Source organism: Pinus tabuliformis, chromosome 2_1 (assembly GCF_031772625.1).
Source record: "Pinus tabuliformis cultivar Carrire ecotype Pingquan chromosome 2_1, CPIR1, whole genome shotgun sequence".
Lineage (NCBI taxonomy): Eukaryota > Viridiplantae > Streptophyta > Pinopsida > Pinales > Pinaceae > Pinus > Pinus tabuliformis.
Genome location: NC_142299.1, coordinates 358,509,849 through 358,531,655, shown reverse-complemented (window position 1 = coordinate 358,531,655; position 21,807 = coordinate 358,509,849). Strand labels below are relative to the sequence as shown.

General features: G+C 37.0%; 1 long non-coding RNA gene across 2 annotated transcripts in view; it reads left to right on the top strand.

Moving 5' to 3' along the window:
* Positions 1–872: 872 nt before the first annotated feature.
* LOC149200350 (uncharacterized) overlaps positions 873–21,807 on the top strand; it is a 53,775-nt gene continuing 32,840 nt past the window's right edge. For both annotated transcript variants that reach the window (XR_016253826.1, XR_016253825.1), the window contains exon 1: positions 873–2,827. This is a non-coding gene — a long non-coding RNA (uncharacterized LOC149200350). The remainder of the gene's footprint in view (positions 2,828–21,807) is intronic.

Sequence of the window (21,807 nt, the reverse complement as noted above, 5' to 3'; positions counted from 1 at the left end):
CTAGAGCCAAAGCAGAGCAAGAACGAAAAGATAAGGCAGAGGCAGAAGCCAAGGCCAAGGAAGAACATGAGAAGAAAGCTAAAGTGGATAAAGAAGCTAAAGCTCTAGCCCAAGAAGAAGAAGAGAATAAGAAGAAGGCTGAGGAGATTGAAGCTGAGAGAAAAAAGGAAAGAAGAGGAGGAGCAGGAAAAACCCAAATAACAAGGAAAAGGCAAAGGATACTCATATTACAAAAACAGGGTCCTTAGAGTAAATCCATATGCATGAGGGAGAATGTTAAAGAGAAACATCTATTGACAATTTCAACAATCATGCAATTGTATATGTCATTATTCTTGCTCCGTGCAAACAGGGTCCTTAGAGTAAATCCATATGCACGAGGGAGAACGTTAAAGAGAAACATCTATTGACAATCTCAACAATCATGCAATTGTATATGTCATTATTCTTGCTCCGTGCTGTAGATCCAGTCATCGACTATAGAGCCATTTTTGAAATTTTTTACCATGTAGATTATTAATAGATTCATGATTGAAGGAATAGTTCTTGCTGTGTTTTGTCTAGGTGACAGTTCTTCATCAGAGGATATTCAAATTATGAGGCACTCTTATTGTTGCTACATCACCCCCTTCCCCCTAACACTCTCCCACCCCCCCTTGCTGTGTTTTGTCTAGGTGACAGTTCTGCATCAGAGGATATTCAAATTATGAGGCACTCTTATTGTTGCTACATCACCCCCCCTTCCCCCTAACACTCCCCCACCCCCCCCCCCCCCCCACCAAATATATGTATATAGTGGCAAGGTTGGTAAATTTTCCTGGGATAAGGAGGTGAGTTTTCATTAAGCGATAATGGTACGGGCACAAGGGCCACAATTTTATGGTCTTCAGGAAGGGGAATTCTCTCTCTGAGAGGTAGTGAAAGAGCTAATTTAGATTTAATCGAAATTTACCTCTTGTTTGTTTAATTAGGTTTGCTTTTCAAGGATTTGCAAATGTAGATAAAAAGCATTTAATATGCCAAGAATAATGCACTAAGGAAATTTTGTTGCCCATCGACTTTTCCATTGCTTTGAAAATCAATTTATTACTATAGAAAAATAATATTTATATAATCAGTTTTGTTAGACATGTTATATGACTAGTTTTGATAGAGATGTTTAATGACTAATTTTTTCAGACACGTATTTCGATCAGTTTCTTGAAGTGCATGTCAAAGTTGATGTCTTTGAAAAGCCAGTTTCTTGAAATACATACCAAAGTTGATTTTACAACTATAGATCCAGCCATCAACTATAGATCCATTTTTGAAAGTTAATGTCTTTGAAAAGCCAATTTCTTGAAATGCATGCTGAAGTTGATTTCACAACTATAGATCCAGTCATCAACTATAGATCCACTTTTGAAATTTTTTACCTTGTACATTAGTAATGGATTCACAATTGAAATGGTTCTTTCTGTGTTTGATCTAGGTGACAAGTCTGCATGATATTCAGCCAGTTTATATAATCAGTTTTGTTAGACATGTTCTATGACTAGTTTTGTTAGAGATGTTTAATGACTAATTTTGTTAGACATGTATTTTGATCAGTTTCTTGAAGTGCATGTCAAAGTTGATGTCTTTGAAAAGTCAATTTGTTGAAATGCATGCCAAAGTTGATTTCACAAAAAAAAATGTTTTTTTTTTTTGATACCATCATCAATTTTCAACCATTGGTATAGAATTGTTCTTCATATTATTAATACGACCTCACACCTCAGAAAGACTCAGTCAACTGCATTATCATAGAGAATATTTCCATCATAATTCTACACATGAATTGCATCATGACAACCACATCAACTTCCTGCTAGACTACACCCCAACAATGTAAAAACTACCTACAAGTTAGCAAGGTATACACAAGCAATTAACTCTCAAAATTTCAACGGAATGATTATCAACATCAACATCACTAACTTCTAGGCCTTCTTTGTCAGAGATACTTCCACGTTAATGATTTCACTCAAAGTCCAAGTCAGAAAGTTAAATTAAAAGCAATGTAACAAAATTCTACCCCTCACAGGAAAAAGCAATGAAAAGTAGAAAGTTTTTACAGCCCCCCCAATATCTATCCATTAATGACATCTTTATTTAACATATATTTTTTGTCTCCTGAATTTGACTGCATGTATGTTTAATTGGGCCATAAATCAATTCTTTTTAAATTTGGCAGCATTTCTTTTTTTCATTGGATTTTCATTTCATTTAATTTATTGTTGTCCCTTTGTTGTTGTTTACTTGCCTTCCTGTACTGTATTGTTGTAATTGCAGTCGTATTAGAATATTGATTGATTGTGTACTAGAGGAGGGCCAAGGATTGTCAATTAAATGCCAAAAAGAAATAAATGCAAAAGTCATGCACAGGTGGAAGCAGAAGCAATGGGATAACTGTTGAGTTATGTTCTGCAATTTTTCTTTTTGTGGGGCCTTGCAATTAATGAAATTGTGCCTAATCATTTGGAAGAAATTGGGGCTTCTCTAAGCCCTGATTGCTGAATTGCAGTTATGGATTGGGTTATTTTATTTTATTTTATTTTTAGTTGTTTCTTTAATTTGGTCGTTCTGTCTTCCTATAGTTTTCAGGCATTGAACATTTGGGACTCTGCAGCAGTGACAATGTATGTTGGGAGGAGTTTGTGTTTTGAAGGTGTAGCATAGTAACAAAGTTAGCCAGTGGCAGCATCGGAGGAAAATGAGCTTGAACGTAACGGTGTGGCATTGTAATGGAGTGGCCAATGGTGGCGATGGAGGACAGCGACCTCAAAGGAGTGGCCTGCTTCTACCAGTACAGTACTCTAACTGCATCCCTGCTTTTTGTATTCTACATTTTAAGTTCTCACACAGTTGTTTTCTTCAAATTCCTGTTTTAGGTTTTAATTATTGTTATTCTTCTTTTATTGAGGGTGCTGTGATCCAGTGCTTGGCGGTTTCCAAGGGGAATTTTGGGTGGATTTTTAAGAATCCAAGAGAAAAAAAATTAACTGAAAATTTTCCCGGGTGTGGCAAAGTTGGGTTTATTTTGGTGTCAAAATGCAAACACTTCGGATGCTTCATGGTCTTGAATTTTAATTGAGTTACAACCATATCCAATCTATTGGATCACCCAGCTTAAGAGTCAGAGGTTTCCTTTGTTCTGGTCGGTGTAGGGGATATGGAAATGGGTATGTAGTGCTTTTGATTTTGTGGGTTCTGCCCGTTAATGAATGTTCAGAGTGACAACTATAAGCCTTTTACATGATGGGTTGACTTTTTGCTTTTTGCATGGGCACATTAGTTGTTGAAGATTGTGATCAAATTTTTTAAAACAGTCAATATGAACTCTTCTCCCAAGTGCCATGGGTTTCTAATAATCATATAGTTATTATGTTATAGGATCCTGACCAGGTGACGAGTTTCCTTTTTCCTTAATATTCCTGTCTTCCCACCACATTAGTACATCACTATTACTAATCAATTTTTATGCATAACAGACACTGGAAATGGGGGAGTGGGTTCATGTTTCCTATCCCTCAAACCTTCTTACCATGTTTTTCTTTACATCACTGTTTCCTGATTCATTTATGCTAATATCTTTCTCAGTGGGATAATGAAGAGTATTCTGCTGTGCCCAGCTGTGTTTGTGCAGGTGTGTACAGGTGTTTATGTTGGGAAAAGATGACACTATTGTGCTCACTCTTCATGCCATGTAATCATTAGAGAGTTCTGAGCCATCATCATGGTCATTTTCTCATATACTAAACACCAAAACTTTTGTTATTGTATGCTATGGTTGGGTACTAATGGTGAACCTAATAGACATGAAGGGGAATATTCCACGAGTGGAACTTAGTTTGTATGTTTAACGGTATTGTAAGTTAGCCAGATAATGGATTAATGAAGAGGTGCCCTGTTACTAGACTTCTAGAATTGACAGAAGTGCATTTATCCAAGACTTCTAAACAAATGCAGAAAAAGGAATGCAATCACACCAGGAAAGGAAAGGAAAGGAATGCAATAAAACGATTTTCAATGCTGAAAATTGGAAATGATAATTCAACACAATGTTGTAGTTAGTTCACTGGTGCTCTCAAAAGAAAAACGTTGCTATAATTACAATACATCACAATACATCACAATCCAGGAAATCTAAATGAGAGTGCAAGGGTTGGCAAAAATCACAGTTACAGAACCAATACAAAGCGATCTAGAAATATATGCTGGACTATCATCAGCCTTAGAGTGTGCTATCAAGCAATAAGAAGGCTCATAACTTAGTTGTTGGATGCCATTTAAAGAGTTGCAAGCCAAAATCACACTATCCAGCCCTTGAAATAGTGATTTGTCCTCGAATTATTGCTGCTCAATATGCTAGCAGAGAATGAGAGTGTATTGGAACTGGGCTATTTGTGTGTATAAGTCTTGCGTAGTTTTGTTTGACTTTTTTGTTTTGCTTTCATTCTTTATCCTATTGGTTGACCTTGGCATTCTCTGCACTTCTGCATTCTCTTCTTGTTTAACATCTCTGTTGATGGATTTGCTGTTTCTTAGTATGTAAGGAGGAATTCTCTTCTTGCAAGACTTGAGAAAGAGCTTTTTCTAGGTTCTTACAATAATATTGAACGCAGGATGTTCTGGGTTACTTTTAGAAGAATTCAGGGTAGAAATCTTGGTTGGGAATTTTGGTGAGTAGAAGTATGGGGACATCAGAGATGGGTTGGTTGCATAACAGTTTCTCTTTGCTGTTTGTCTTCATTGTTGTCAACATTATTGAGCCGAGAGGCTCATTCTACAGCGCGGTATGAAGGCAATGTGTAATTCCATCTGTGCTCAATGTGGAGTTGACACGTGTCCTTTTTGAAATAAAAATAAAATATTCTTTGAATTAAAAAATAACGTTGGCTATAATCAAAATAAAAAACAAATATACATATTTAGTTAGTTTTACATAAAAAAATAAAATGTAGCCACTTTAATTGTACTTGACTTATTCTTTGTTCATATCACAACCCAATACAAAGGAGATATGGTAAAAATATTTCATTCACTCTCAGTTATAAACAAAATATTTCTATGTCCATTTGAAATAAGATAATTTTATATCAACTTTTAAAATTCTTTTAAACTAAACAAAATACAAATAAATTTGATATTATTTATATTTTTATAAATAAACCATTTTAATATCCATGTTTACTATTTTAATATCCATGTTTACTATTTTAATATTCATGTTAACTAATTTATTTTAATATCAATAAAATACTTCAATGTGCAAAGAGGAAGTAATTGAAAGTAAAAAGGTTCAATTTTTTCCTTGTAACACTGATAAGAGGGAGATGTTTATTTTTTAATATAAAATTAATGTGACATTTAAAAATATTAGTAGTAATTAAAAAATTCAATGTGCATCATAAAAAAGTTATCTCAATATATAAAATTAAGTAATATTGAAATGTATTTAGAAATATATTAATAGAAAAATTATAACTCACAAATAAAATTTCCCAATGCTCATGTTAATTAAATTATTAATATAATAATTACATTATATATGGTTTAAAATAATAATCATAATATTAATAAAATGTTTGTATTATACAAAGTAATTGAAATATTAAATTTTTATTGTTATAGCATTTTAAGTATCATTATTTTACACATTAATCTTTTTATTAACAGTTAATTTTGAATGGAATAAATATTTGTTGGAATTTTACGTTTAAGAGAGAGATTCTTTTTAACCATCCTCTATAAGTCCTTAGAGGGATGCAATCTTTGGAGGTGTAATTTTTTTAAATTTTACACTATAAAAAAGGGTTTGCACCTCAGGCGATTTGATCTTTTTGGAGAACCAACTAATTTAAACACCATATTTAAAGAGATAGTGGTATTTTTTATATATATTTATTTATGGTTTTTTTACACTCTATTTAGGTTTTTTGTTATGATTTTTGGTCCTACAAATTACACTATCAATTTTTCATTCAACGATTGAGTTTTCTTCTTAGACATCATTTGAGCTCAAGGGTTTCTTTTCGTGAATAAAAATTGCATACTTGATAATATTAATGAAGTTGGAACAAATGATCATATAATACCAATAAATTTATGCATTGTTGTGGAGCATAACATGACGTGTGATTTGAAAGAAGTTGAATAATCTCCCTGGGCAAGAAGATATGGAACTGCTCACTCTCAGGGAAGAAGAGTTACAGGATGCAAGGGAAGCGGCGACAGACACTCTCTAGAACAAGCAGCCAAATGAGGCTCTTATCATTTTCATCCTTTTTACTAAGGGTTTGTTGCCAGTTCGATCAGTGCACGAAAGGGAGGGTCTTAAACAAGGCGAGGCTCACCAGCTTCGCAGTTTGAGAGACAGAATACACACTTGTTGCTCGCCTCCATTCGCAGTTGCTGCTGCAGCAGCAGGAGGGGAGAATAATGATGACCTTTCACCATCTCCTCATCAGCGAGGGAGTGTTTTTCAGGTTACGGACAGCAAGAGAGCCGGGAAGATAATGATGGGGATTGCCTGTATCAATTTTTCTGAAAACCTGCCTGACCATCCGAGCTGCGCGTCAGGGTTCAGTGAGCACGTTGCTGTGGATTTGCGGTTCAGTGCGAGGAAAGATGGGAATCTGGTGACGTCCGAGATGTGCCAAGGCATCTTGAACACGCTCACATGGAGACTCGATGTTAAATGGGGGAAAATGGAGTTTGCAGACAAAGTGTTTGAGAAAAGTCCTGAACGAGACGCTATTGATTGGAATGCATCGCTTTCTGGTTCTGTGAAGAATGGGAGAGTGGACGATGCACTGGAGTTGTTTTGGGCAAAGACTGAGAGAAATGTGGTCTCATGGACTACCATGAATACAGGACATGCGCAGAAGGACTGTATGGACAAGGCACTTCTGGCCGGAAGCAAGCAGCGAATCTGCTCCTCATTCTCGCCAGACTTGCTTGCAGAGGTTCCTCTTTTGATTCAGCCAGATCTGTTGGAAGAATCTCAGGAATTTCAAATCCAAGTCAAACTACTGGGAAAGACAAGGATGCATTGGGTTCGAGCAACAGATCTAGTCCAGGATCTACTGCAAAAATTAGAATGCCGGCTGGGGATCCCCTCCTCCCTCATCAGATTGTTATATAAGGGTAAGCAACTAATGAATCCCCTACCTCTCTCTTTTTACAGCATTCATAAGGACGCCTCCATCAAGGCTTCTTTTCGTTTAAGAGGTGGTTCCTTTGGGCAGACCTCCTCTGCCCCTTTTTTCTCTTACAAAGATGCAGCTAGCAAAGACGTTGCCCAACCTCAGTCTTCTTCGAAAACAGCTCATCCAAACGGGGCTCCAAAGCCTTTTTTGGTAGATAAATCAGAAGAAATTCCCTCCCTCAATTTCACTCATCCTGAGATTGAAAATCGTTTACAGATTTTCGAAGAATCGGCACTCATCTGTAGATTTAATGGGCTTTGGCCTCGCACAGCAGATCTTTACCATTAGATCCACTCCACTTGGACCAAAAAAAGCAAGATTTACTTATGTTCAAAAGGATTCTTCATTGTGGTTTTTGACTCAAATGAAGATTACCAGAAGGCCTTAACGGAAGGCCCTTGGTTCTGGGGTGCGGCTGGCCTCTTTCTCACCCCCTGGTTTCCAGACTTTGACCCTTCTACAGCAATCATCACCAAGCTTCCCATTTGGGTCAGGCTCCCGAATCTTCCAGCTCATCTATGGCATGCATCTGTTTTCATAGCCATTGGAGAATCTTTGGGACGGTTCCTGGCTGTAGACAGCTCAAGAAAGGAAAATGGTCTTTACACCTACGGCAGACTTTGTGCAGAAATAGACATCAGTAACGGACTACCGGATCAGATTAATCTCAAGATTGGAGATTTAAACTGGACTCAAACCTTGGATTACGAGAACACAGCCTTCAGATGCCGCCATTGCCATCAAATGGGGCACCTCCAAAGTACATGTTCTCAGTTCCTCCAAAAAAAGAAGAATCTAAATCGCAAACCCAAATCCAAGCACTGGAATCCTTGTGAGCCTCCCCGCTCAATGTTTGATCTAGATTTCTCTAGCTCGGATGAGGAGGAAACTGAAGATGTTTTGCAGAATGATGAGGCTACAGTAGCAGATGTGAAGAATGATGTGATTCCGATGGACACTCCCTCGGGTGCTCCAGCAGTATCCTCTGACCCACAGCTTTCTCAGAAACGTACTCATTTGTCTTCTTCCTCAGATTCTGACAAGGAGATTCTGCCGCCAATGCAGAATAGTCTTCAGATTGTCATGGCTCAGCCAAACTCCACTGGGTGGGTCAAAGTAAACAAGAAAAAAGGCAAAAAATGTCGTGTGGCTGGAAATGACTCCTCGGGGTAGTTCTCTGAGCCGAGTTCTTTCTTTTTGTTCTCCTTTGTCTACTTAGTCCTTAAATGGAATGTCTCTTAGCGCGAGGTGGTTAGCCTTTCACCGGTGGCTCCCTTGCTTTTCTGCTTCGCTTGCTTGCAAGCTTAATTGTACTATACTTTTTTTATCTTAATAGAATTAGTCTTTATTCAGAAAAAAAAAAAAAAAACATGACGTGTGATTTAAATTTTATTATTTTACTTAGTTTCCCTTGGTTTTCTTGTCTAATATTGATATCCGTTGACCATTATGTATGATGTGTTTTCTATTTGTGGTATTTTCTATCAAAGAAGTTTTTATCCTTGTTTGGGTTTGAACTTGTTTTATGCATTTTGAATTCTTGCAGCTTTCTTTTAAAGATTTGAACTTAGTGTGCTAAATGCTTTTCGAATTTACTGTGTTTAACACTTTTCTTATTTTCATTGAAGACATAATAAATGTACAATGCTCTATTTTTTTGTATAGTTTAGTTTTGGTCAAAAAAAGATTTTAAAACTTGTGCTTATTTTATTCTTGTTCTAAACAGAGTCAAATTTGGTGGCCATCGCTAATTTTTGCGGACTTGTTAACTATTTCTATCAATTTTGCTTCAACCTAAAACCTGAGATAGTGTGCAGAACAATAGTACTAAAAAATTGTCAAACAATGCAGTAGTGGAGGTATTATTTGATTTATATATCTTAATTTGCTTGGATACAATATCATATATTGTATATTATCTAATTGAGAGCCATGCCATTAAAATAATCTACTTTGCTGTCTACAAAAATACATTTCAATAATCTTTTGCAGCTCTTATTGTTGACAACTACAAAGCTTAGGAGGTGCTATCTTATTCATAAAGGTCACTTCAATAGCTAACAATTTATCGTCTTGTTCAAAAGCATTAGTCGCTAACATTGCAAAAAATGGATAGTTGACTGTGAGCGTTGTTAAGGTCAGTGGAGAAATTTTCCATTTGAAAAAGGAATTAATTGCTAAAAATTTAAATATTGGTGATCAAATAAGTTTCAAATTGTGAATTAAGATGTAATTTGAATTTATTAGGTGTATTTAGAACACTGCAATTTACAATAGGTTAAGCCTTGCAATTTCTCTATCTGTGTTATTTGAGGATAGTTTGATGATGGATATAAATTCTCACCAAAAAATGAATCTACTCCATATCGATGATCTATCATCCAAACGTATTCCATTTTGTCTTTGTTTGATAAAGTTATTTTAATTTAATATTTTTCTGGGATCCAAATACTTTCTCCTTATCACTTCTAGGTATATTGTTGCTCTGTATACTGCAACAAATTGTGATATTGCACTAGATTCCTTATTTACAAGTTGTTTTGTGGCAAATTTTGGATAGAGTTGACAATGTTTTGCAAAATAACATAAAAATTTGACAATTATGAACTTAAGACAAAATTTTAGGGAGTCTCTTTAAAAATAACTTGGAAATGTTATAGGATTTTTGAGGAGCAGAGGAAAACAAAGAGATATCAAATGGAAACAAAAAAAAATATACATAAATAACAGAGTCTGATACTAAATTGAGAAGAACGCACATCATTGTGGAAGACAAAAAATGGAAATCATGAGTGAATCTAGAAAAAAATCCAAAGGGTTCTGAGAAGTATAGGAAAGAAGGGAGAAAAAAATCAATGAATGAGATTCATAAGGATGATACAGTAAAATATGATCATAATAAATTAAATGGGAATAAAGGTTTCAACAGGATCAAGAATACACAAAATGGGCTGGTGTTAGTTTTCTTGAAGCAAGTGTGTTAGTGTGCAAAGAAAGAGTACTCGACCAAGTGAAAAAAGTCAAGAATGTTAATGCTTGTACAAATTTTGCATTTCATTTAAAGAATACTAGGACATAGAATCTTAAAGAGCATAAAATACTTTATTGGTACCAAAGAAAGGCATGGACAGAAAGATGCAACTAATGGAACTTCAAAAGATGAGACTTTTAGGAAGGTGTTACAACCACACTTTTTCAAATGCCACTAATGGAACTTCAAAAGATGAGCCTCATCTTTTGAAGTTCCATTAGTGACATCTTTCTGTCCATGTCTTTCCTTGGCACCAATAAGGTGTTTTATGATCTTTAAGATTTTCTGTCCTAGTCTTCTTTAAATGAGATAGAAAATTTATACAATCATTTACATTCTTGAATTCTTCCATTTGGCTAGGTATTCTTTCTTCGCACATTAACACATTTGTTTCAAAGAAACTAACACCAACCCATTTTTTGTATTCTTGATTATGCTCAAACCTTTATTTCCATTTAGTTCATTATATTCATATTTTACCATATCATCTCTAAGAATGATCAATTGATTTTTTCTTCCTACTTTTCTGTACTCCTTAGAACCTTTTGGATTTTTTTCTTGGATTCACTTATGATTTCCATTTTTTGCTTTTCATGATGATATGCATTTTTCTCAATTTAGTATCAGGCTTTGTTATTTCTGTATATTTTCTTTTGTTCCCATTTGATATCCCTTTGTTTTTTTTTGCTTTTAAAAATTCCTTTAACATTTCTAAGTCATTTCTGAAGGGACTTCTTGAAACTGTCTTAAGTTGATAAATGTGAAATTTTCATGTTATTTTGCAAAACATTGTCAACTCTATCCAAAATTTATGGTAGAAAAAATTGAAAGTAAGAAATTTGGTTCTATATCATAATTTGTTGTAGTACACAAACTAACAATATACCTAGAGATGATCTAGAAAAGGTATCTGGATCCCACAAAAGATATTAAATTAAATATAATTTTATCAAACAAAAACAAAATGGAAAACACTCAGATGGGAGATCGTGGAGATGGAGTAGATTCTCTTTTAGGTGGAAATTCCTATCCATTATCAAATTATCTTTAAGTAACAAAGAGAAATCACAAGGCCTAATTTGTTGTAAATTGCAGTGTTCTGAATACATCGAATATATTTAAAGCACATTTTAATTTGTAATTTGAAAATCATTTGATCACCCATATTTACGATCTTAACAATCAATCCATTTTTTTAAATGGAAGATTTCTCTACTTCTTTTAACAACGCTTACAATCATTTCCCAACTTTTTGTAATGTTGGTGGCCAATGCTATTGAATGAGACGATACATTGTTGGCTGTTGAAGTTACCTTTGTGGAAATGACAACACCTCCTAAGCTTTGCCACTGTCAACAACAAGAGCTGCAAAAGATTATTGAAATGTATTTTACTAGATAACAGAGTAGATCTTTTTAATGTCATGGCTCACAGTTGGATAATGTACAATATATGGTACTGCATCCAAGCAAATTAGGATCTGTAAATCAAATAACTAATGCATCTATCACTGCACTATTTGACACTTTTTTGGTACTATTGTTCTACAAAATATCTGAAGTTTTAGGTTAAAGCAAAATTGATAGAAACTATGGATAAATCGGCAAAAATTAGCCATGACCAACAAAATTTGACTCTGTTTAGAACAAGAATAAAATAAGCACATGTTTTTGAATCCTTTGTTGACTAAAACCAAAGAGCACAATAGATTTATTATGTGTTCAGTGAAAAGAAGAAAAACGTTTATAATGCTGTAAGAATTCAAAATGCATGAAATACGCTCAAACCCAAATAAGGATACAAGTTTCTCTCATAAAAAATACCACAAATAGAAAACACATTATACATAATGGTCAATGAATATTAACATGAGACAAAAAAGGAAGGCAAGTTGAGTGAAAGAAAAAAATTTAAATCACACGACATGTTATGTTCTACGACAATGCATAGATTTATTGGTACTATCTGATCATTTGTTTCAACTTTATTATCATTATCAAGTACGCAATTAAGAGCTGCAAAAGATTATTGAAATGTATTTTACTAGACAACAGAGTAAATATTTTTAATGTGATGGTTCACAGTTGGATAATGTACAATATATGGTATTACATCCAAGCGAATTAAGATCTATAAATCAAATAACTAAATACCTCCACCACTGCACTATTTGACAATTTTTTGGTACTACTGTTCTACAAAATATCTGAAGTTTTAGGTTAAAGCAAAATTGATAGAGATCACCGATAAGTCAGCGAATATTAGTCATGGCCAGCGGAATTTGACTTCGTTTAGAACAAGAATAAAATAAGTACAGGTTTTTGATTTCTTTGTTGACTAAAACCAAAGAGCACAATATATTTATTATGTGTTTAGTGAAAAGAAAAAAACGTTTAGAACGCTGTAAGAATTCAAAATGCATGAAACAAGCTCAAACTCAAATAAAGATTCAAATTTCTCTCATAGAAAATACCACAAATAGAAAACGCATCATACATAATGGTTAATGGATATTAACATGAGACAAAAAAAGCAAGGCAAGTTGAGTGAAAGAAAAAAATTTAAATCACATGACATGTTATGCTTCACGACAATGCATTAGATTTATTGGTATTATTTGATCATTTGTTCCAACATCATTAGCATTATTAAGTACGCAACTGCATACAAACAGGTTTGTTACAAGTAAAACATTTTTTTAAAGCATAAAAATACTTATTTTGCAATCAGCGCAATTTTAAAACCAGGATGGTTCGACTCGAATTTGGCCTGGTTGAGTCAGCCAAACCCTTGCGACGAACCGACTGAGTTGGTCACTGATTCGGCCAGTTTGGTAATGGACTTGCCGGTTTTGTTGAGCTTGAATTAAATTCGTCGGCCTGGATGGAGGGAAAAAAGGCGGCAAGACGAACTTCAAATTCTTTTTTTTGTTTTTGTTTTTCCCCAATGTCTTTACTCCTCTTCCAAGCCTATAAAAGAGACCCACCTCCCTGATATTTGCTCACAATTATCTCATTGCATTTGTGTGAGGAGTTTGTGAGGAGTTGGAGTTGGAGATCTTGATGAAGAGGAGGATCCATGGGTTTCCAACTCGGACTCTGATTCAGAGTCTGAGCCATATGATATTGCCTTGTCTTTTAGTAGTGACTAGTGATTTTTTGTTGTAGAGGCCATTTAGAGCTTCTTTGATTATGTGTTTTTGTTTTGATCTCTATATTACATGCACTGGACAATGCATTGGGTGCCATTTTGATATAGTATATATATTCATGAGCATACTTTGATCATATGTTGTCTGCTCTCAATTATTCTAATGCTTAAAGTTTGGAAATATGAATGAAAATCTTTAAAAATATGTTTTTTCATAAAAATTAAATATTTAGTGTATTTTTTACAAAGACCGAGTCATTAAAATCAACTAGGCTAAGTTGATACTGAGTTGAAGTCGGAATCAGAGTCAACCTTGGCCTGTTCCGAGTACGAGTTTTAAATCTATGGCAATGAGAGCCAATGATTTTCCATGGAAGAGCATAAACATCATTACCACGTGGATCATGGACTAGGATTACGTAACTAAAACTGTTTTGTTTCACTGAAAGAAACCCTTGAGCTAAAATGATGGAAAGAAAACTCATTCGTTGAAGGATAAATTGATAGTGTAATTTGTAGGGTCAAGGATCATAACAAGACACTTAAATAGAGTGTAAAAAGACCATAAATAAACATATAAAAAACAATGCTATTATCTCTTTAAATATGGTGTGTAAATTAATTGGCCCTTTTGTGTTCGTCTTTCTAAATGAATTCTACCAGTATAGATCCATTTTGACCATAGATCTAGCAAGAGTCGAGAGGGATCAAATCTCTTAAGGTGCAAACCCTTTTTATAGTGCAAAAAAAAATTACATCACCAAAGATTGCATCCCGTTAAGGACTTAGAGTGGACGGTGAAGATGAATCTCTCTTTCTTAAACATGCAATTCCAACAAATATTTGCTCCATTCAAAATTAATTCTTAATAAAAAGATCAATATGTAAAATAATAATACTTAAAATTTTATAACAATAAGAATTTAATTTTTTAATTACTTTCTATAATATCAAACATTTTATTGTTATTATTATGATTATTATTTTAAACCATATATACTGTTATTATTATTTTAATAATTTAGTTAACATGAGCCAATTGTGTATTAAAATAAATTGGACAGATAAGGATAGACCCATGTCCCTGTTGAGCAAGGGCTACAAGCAAGAAAGGACAAACGTTTAATGAAAGGTACAGGTTATGCTGTCAAGAGGGGTTGGACCCGTAGACCACTTGGAATGATAGAACCATTGTGGTCGAGAAGGCAGTGGAGGATATAACGAAAAACGACACAAAGAGGAAGGAGTTTTTTTGTTTTTGGGTGTATTTGGTCTTTAAGTTATCGCATGCACTGCAAGAAGGGGACTCTCTTCATTCACATTCTCTCACGCGTGAAGGAAGTGGGAGTCGGTGCACATTGAAAAAAGAGAGGAGGTCGAGAGGCTCTTGTTACAATGACAAAAAGGGAGATCGAGAGGCTTTGGTTGACGAAAGCAGCATAAGTCGAAAAGTTCGTAGAAAAATCACCCACTGCTTGTATGTATAGGCAGAGGAAGGGAATAGAGGAAAAGGTAGGGAGGTCGTGAGGCTTTCGAAAGAGTAGATCAAATCACTGAGGGCAAAGGAGATTTCAGGATTGAGGGAGAAGAGCATAACTTTGATGATAGCTAATTGAGCAACCCCAAAAGGTTTGCTGACTGATAATCATAAAGTAGTGGTTATGCATTAAGAGGCTGATAGATCCATTGGAGACTTTGCTGGTTGATAACCTTTTACAAATGGAAAGTGCACTTTTATTTCTTCAAAAGGTAACATAGCTGATAAACCCTCCATGTTGTTAATTATATCTCTCTCTGGTGCTGAATTGAGACTCTTTGTGTCTAAATCATAGTTTTCAAAACCGTTTTAAAAAACCGGTTACCGGTCTAACCGGCCGGTTAGCAAGGCCGCCGGTCTAGATCGGCCAAAAAACCCGGTTGGAAGGCCCCCTTCGCCCAGTTTTTGCCCTAACCGGTGAAAAACCGGCCGGTTCCGTCCTAAACCGGCCGGTTTTAGGCATGAGGATTGTGATGAATGTGCTTCTAACTTTCTCGGTACAGAATCTACTAGTGCCCTCAAATGGTAAGTCTATCAGGATTGGGAAGAGTGACAATCCTTGTTGGTAAGGTTTATGCTTCGTTAATACATTTTATCGACCTTGAATCTGAGGCTAAATCAAAAAGATCGCAACGTTCATTGATATCACACCCCAGTGATCCTATCTTTGTGCTTGAGTTATGATTTTGTATTTATGACCACACTATGATTAATGACACTGTCAAAAAGCCACAAGATGAAACAGATTCATGCAACCAACTTCTTGAACAATGGATACCAAAGTTCTGTTAAAATTGGCCAAGGCGATTTAAGATTCAGGAACCTCCCAGTGATTTAATTAGAAAGACAGCCAACTTCCAAGGTTTTGCAGCAAGAATTTCACAAAATTGCCTTTTATCGGAACTCCCATGCACAAACTTGAGTTTCAGATTACATTTCAGTTGGTTTTTATAAGACTGATAAGAAATTGCACAGAAAGCTTTTCTGATTAGGTCAATTGCCAATCTTGGAAATCATCAAAGACAACCATTTATGTAGATATGTGATGTAAGCTCAACAGTTCAACATGAAACTTTGTAATCAACAGATCAAACTTCCTCTTAAGCTGGTGTTCCCCCAAATCCCAAGTGCCCACAATTATGCTTGTTTTTGTACAATTTTGAAATAAAACACCCCATGTGACTCCATATTCCTTTGGAATGTCCTCCCTCAAGCATTCTCACCTTGTCCCAGTAATTGAAAGCTTAAAATGTCATTTACATCTTCAGAATTACGAGTGACTTTTTTATCTGTAACATTTCTCCCTTTGCACTTAAAATGCCTTAGCATTTTTTTATGGTTGCTTTAACATCACATTACCGGTCCTTACCAGACAGACGGTAAACTTCAAATCTAGGAAAGATTTCGTTTCCACTTCTATTGTCATTGGTGGCATTGATACTGAGGTTGCAAATCAGGCTGAGGCATCCTCAGACTCTGAACCAGATGATGTCTATGTAGCTCCTGATGATGATCCTGTGTCTAGTAGTGGTGATGAACTTGATGATTGATCATGTGTACACTGTAGACTTGTAGTAGGACTGTAGGCCAATGGCCTCATAGCTTGCAACATTGTTTTTGGACTTTATAGGCCATTTAGAGCCTCATTTCTTATGTATTTTGCTATTTTGTCGATGATATGTATTGCACTCGGTGCCATTTTGATATATTCACCTTTACATGGTATATAAATGAGCAAACTTTGCATATTTTGTCTCTATTGGCTTGGAATCATGGTTTTACATCTTAAAAATAGTTTTGTTTCATTAAAAATTAATTATTTAATGTTTTTTTTAAAACCGGTTCGTTTAGACCAAACCAGTCTCGGTTAGACCGGTTCCGGTCGGTAAACCGGTTCATTAGGTGGACCGGTCCGGTCACCGGTTCCGGTTTTAAAAACATTGGTCTAAATCCCTAGAGAATTTGAGATACTGATTTAAAAGTCCCTCTACATGGAATGGAGTGTTCCTTGCCTAATGTGAAGTCTTGGACTAGCTGGTGGGTTAAGGCAAGGTAGCCCTGAGACACTCTGTTCAGTGGATGATATTGGTGTAATCTCCTTAGTAGAAGATGGTTGCAAGTCACTGAAATAGTTCATTGTGTTTACTGGGTTTGATAGCTGGTGGGTGGAGGTGAGGCAGCCTCAAGGCAACTTGTTTCAGTTGAAGTAGTGGTTTGAAACTCCTCTGAGAGTAGTCTACCTCAAACATTGGAAGTTGCAATAGAGACTTGGATGCAACTTGTCTATGGTTGGTTGGAGAGTTGAAGTCCCAATCTCAGTTGCTGAGTACATTTTAATAAGATAAGTATATTTAAACCTCTATGCATTGATTGTTATGCGCATGTTTAATGTGTTGGCTTTAATGTCTGTGATGATATTGTTTCATTGTGTTGTTCTGCTTATGACATAATGAGGAATGTGAATTCTTGAACAATGTTAAAGGTCCATGCGATGGATGAGGAATGGTTCATTCCTAAAGGACTAATGTATCTTTGTTTACTTATGATTTGTGTGTTGTATATAATATGTTGGCCCAAAGCTGTTAATTGGCTAGATTAATGGTTAAGGATGTGAAGTGGGCATGAAAAATGTGTTTCAGGTGTTGTTAATATCTTTACAGGTATAGGCTTCTTCTTGTGTTCGTTATGTGCTTGAAATTTGGCTTGAGGTCTGTGTATGGTGAGATGAACACATCTATGTTAATAAAAAAGATATATTAACTAGGAACAAATCAATTATTTGGCCTTGATCTAAAACCTGCAAGCTTAGGAGAAATAGCCCGAAAAGGCCTGCATACACCATTGTATTGCCAACTCTAGTATTGATTTTAGATAAGTGTCTGCAATTGCTTCTCCTTGTTGTTGAGCTCATGTTGAGTTGTGAATCATTATTGCATCTACTGTATGAAACTCTGATGCATGTGTACATTGTTGTTGTAATGTTGCACTAATGTTTCTTACGCAGGAAACATTGATATATAATCATTTTTGCTAGTGTTGTATGCACTAAGTAATGCCATTTTATGAGGTATGAGCGTTGAATGTCATTTGTGTTGGCTTTGACCTGTAGCAATGAATGTTTGATGACTAACTATGTGGCTCATGCTTGGAATTCTTGCCCTTAAGAATGAAATGCTTGCAGGCTTGTATTATAGTCACTTATGTGCCTATATATATGGCTTATGTCTATAATCAGACCGTAAAGGAGGATTTCTTGTTGATTTGAGGAACGTTGAACTCCTTAAGGCCTATAGAACTCTGTGTCGAGTGTGGTTTGTTCCCTGTATGACTCAGAGGACCCAAGAGACCGTAGAACTATAATAGACTGGATGGGCAAGTTCTTGGCTTGGTGGATGAGTCCCTGGGTTGTGTTTTGTATCTCTGCCATCAAGGACTCGGAGATGGTAACTTGTAAATTTAGGAGGGATAGCACCAGCATGTGCTTCACATAACTTCAATAACGATGGTTGAACCTTGTTGTAAGGCTAATCAATTCTAGAACCACTGTGGCCAAGCCATGGTCAATCCTTTCGCAAATGGCTCAAAGTGTTGCGTGGAAGAAAGACCTTAGCTGCATTCTCAGCCTCTTAACCTTATCCATGACTTGGATGGATGTATCGGGCCGCATGGGGTTGGTTGAAAGCTAAGTCACTAGCCACTATGTCACAAGGTTTGTCGAACTTTAACCTTGAGGTTCGAATTTTAGCGAACCTTAAAATTTTTTTGAGCTTTGACGAACCTCATAGCCATTAACCAAGTCCAGAGATCAAAACTCGTAACTTGATGTCACAACTCAAGCTTGTAATTTATCCTTGTGGTTTCCATGTTTGTGAAAGCATTTTTGATGATTACTGATGTTGATTTCTTACTATTTTATCCTATAATTCATTTTAAATTAATATATATATATATATATATATATATATATATATATAGATGAACCTAATGGCAGACCTTATCCGAACCTCATCAAAAAATTCGAATTCAAACCGAACCTAATCATTGTCGAACTTGAAATTGAACCCGAAGCATGTGACATTGACTAGCCATATGACTACAACACATAACTGAGCGCGAGGTCAATGATGGAAGGCCAAGATTAAGTTGGGCAATCGACGGTTGGGTAGGGGCCTAGGATCACGTAAGGCCGGGAGTGTTGCATCCTAGAAGGCCACAGAAGGTTGTGCAGAAGGAATGCCTAGGCTGATGGGGACTGGAATAGCATGCCAAGAGTGGGGCCATCGGAGCTGCTAGGTAAGATAAAGGGCTGTGGACCAATCAAAAGTTTTGTTAGCATAGAGGCGTGGACCCACTAGGGCATGTAAGTCCAGAGGTTATCCACTGGGAGTGCAAAGTGGGACGCAAGTTTGAAGGGGGGTGGGATGATGTCAGCCCAGGCCGTGGTGGAAAACACTTGAGCCCAACAACCCAACCATTGGTTCAGATGTGTCGGCCCATAGATAGGTCAGCGTGGAGGGTCAACCCCAGAGCAGCTTGTGAATGCATAGTGTAAGGGCCGGATAACGGGCTCGGGAGATGGGAAGTTTGGCAACAAATCGCGACATGATTCAGCGTAGTTTTTAACAAACTGTTAACTACACAAGTACCCCACCCTGCTACTATGTATGAAATACAATTGGGCCAGGTTCAGGTGGATGCAAGTAAACTTTGAAAGGCAGTTTCAACTTCCAGGAACTCTTCTTTTTGAACTCTTTCTTCTTTGAATTCAAACAGGCTGAGCTAATGCATAGTTTTTTACAAACTGTTGACTACACAAGTACCCCACCCTGCTACTATGTATGAAATACAACTGGGCCAGGTTCAGATGGATGCAAGTAAAACTTGAAAGGCAGTTTCATCTTCCAGGAACTCTTCTTTTTGAACTCTTTTCTTCTTTGAATTCAAACAGGTTGAGCTAATACAAGATGTAAAAGATCCACGCCAAGTGTGAATTCCAGCAATGGTAAGAAATACCAAATAACGATATGACTCATGGATTCTGCAAGCTGATTGAACCACTCAAGTTCTTTTTCAGAAAAGAAGAAATTGAGTTCTATTAAGAGCAAGAGCTTCAATAATGTAGTTCAACAGCCCCTAGAAACAAGTCAAGCAGGGTACAACACATCAAACAATTAAGGGGAATAATGTTGTAATGGGACACACAATTTCAAACAAGAAAAATGGAACAGAAACAAAATGCTTCTGATAAATGTATGGGTTTGCAAATTGTTTCTTTAGTCTTGGTTGCCTTTGGTGAAGCTTTTTATATACTTTGCTAGTTATCTATTTTTTTTCTCAGTAAAACTAGCTAATCTATTATATTATATACAGGTAAACATTACATGTAGAAAAACATTTTGTCCAAGGCCAACTGAGGCACCTTGGAAGGCTTTACTTGACACAGAATTCGCCCACGCAGGGGCAGCACCTCCATGAGAAACCAAAACATATGACACAGATTTGAACTCAGACAGTAATGAAACGGCCCGCGCAGGGGCTTCCAGCAAAAAGACTCATAGTAGACCTTGCCATGACGCATAACAGATAGACACAGAATATGAAAAAGAACTAAAAGCCTACAAACATAGAGAAAAAGGTAAGCCAGAGAGTGCCTTTGGGGATTAGTCATCTGGCTCTTCCTCAATGATGTAGCACCAGCCTTGGCCTTCCGGGATGCCAGCCCACATTGCCATAGGGTCCTTCGCAGTGGCCGGCGGTTCCTGCTCTGGAGGCTGGGGAGGGGCTTGCTGAGGCTCCTTCCCTGAATTGCCCTTTTCAATTGGTGGCTGCAGCACTGGACTTTCCTCGCGATTGCCTTCTGGAGGTATTTCAGCCGAAACCGGTTGCTTTCCATCGTCATTCTCCTCAGGAACCTTCGTAAAGAGAACTGAGATATGTGCGTTAATGCCTGTATTTTCCTGCGAGCTGCCCAAGGTGAAAACAACTGAGCCGAATGCTGGAAGCACGGGCTCACCTCCACTGGAGCTGCCAACCTCCAAGAACTGACTGGCTGGAACTGGTAAGGCTCCCGCCCTCCTGTAGCAGTAGCAGCAGCAGCAGTGATGGTGTATATCCGCTGCAGGGGGGCGTGAAGATGCCCCACGCCCAGGTCCCCTTCTACTCGGCTGTCTCTCCCGCAGTCGCGCCATATTTTCCGCGGCTCCTTCAATTTGCTCCAAGACCGAGCTTGTGGGCTTGAATTCACAACTCTTACTGCCACTTGAGTGCTGTCCCCGACTCGATTCAAGGCAGAGTTCAACTGCCCATAAACCGCGCACAGTATGAGCCAGCAGGAAGCGAACGTCGCCCAAGTGAACGCCTTCACCCTCCGCCTCAATTGCGCTCGATTTGCCCTCAGAATTCTGTGTTGCTGGCTTGGCTCTCTGAGCCCTGAACAGCAACATTCCTTCCCACTTAAACTTGCTGTCATTCCCTTGGGATTTGCAGGCATTGAATTCCCTCTGCAGGCTCTCCATCGTTCCCAGCGGCGCCATTAAGAACTCTGCCGTGCCTCCCCCTACTTAACGTTTCGGCGGCAAGGGGCAATAACTCCCTCAGTCCTTCACGTGGCGGCACATGCTGAGCATGTGGCACGCCATGCCCTTGCTCGGTGACACCCGCATCCGGGGACTTTGCTAGTTATCTATAATATGCTGAACTTGTTACATTTTCCTGCAAAATCTTTTTCTTTCTTTCTGTTTATCGATGTAGAGTGGAAATTGCTGTACTTAGGCCTTGAATTTTTTTCTTCATAATGGTGTCTTCATCCCTTCTCGTAGAGGGAAATGTTGGACAAAGAATCATACCTGGTTTGAAAC